We start from the raw sequence: 562 nt of genomic DNA on the forward strand, positions 1-562 counted from the left end.
GAAAAGATAAGCATTCAAGCTCAACGAACCCCAGGATGGATAGACCTTTAAAGACAATCACCAAGACATATAATAGTCAAGCTCTCCAAAATCAAAGATAAGGACAGAATCCAGAAAGCAGCTAGGGAAAAGAGAAGTATAACATACAAAGGCAAGCAAATCAGACTAAGCTCCGATTTCTCAACAGTAACCATGCAGGTAAGAAGGCAATGGGGAGACATATATAAAACCCTGAAAGAAAAAAAAAAAACTGCCAACCTAGATTCTTCTACCCAGCAAAGCTGTCAATAAAATACCATGGTGTAATCAAAACATTCCAGGATAAACAGAAGTTAAGGATTTTTCCAAAGCCAACCCTGCTATGAAAAACATCCTAAACGAAGTTCTGTGGATTGAGAACCAACAAGAATAGACAACAGAGAATGACGTACGTGGCAGCACCACCATGAACTCAATTGACAACTGAATCAATTGACAAATGGAAGAGTCAAGAACAGAATAAAATTATAAGAACAGAGGATCTGGGAGGTCAGTCTATGATCAAAACAATTACAATGTGAAA

This window comes from Chrysochloris asiatica, unplaced genomic scaffold, assembly GCF_000296735.1.
Source record: "Chrysochloris asiatica unplaced genomic scaffold, ChrAsi1.0 scaffold00064, whole genome shotgun sequence".
In the NCBI taxonomy this organism is placed as follows: Eukaryota; Metazoa; Chordata; class Mammalia; order Afrosoricida; family Chrysochloridae; genus Chrysochloris; species Chrysochloris asiatica.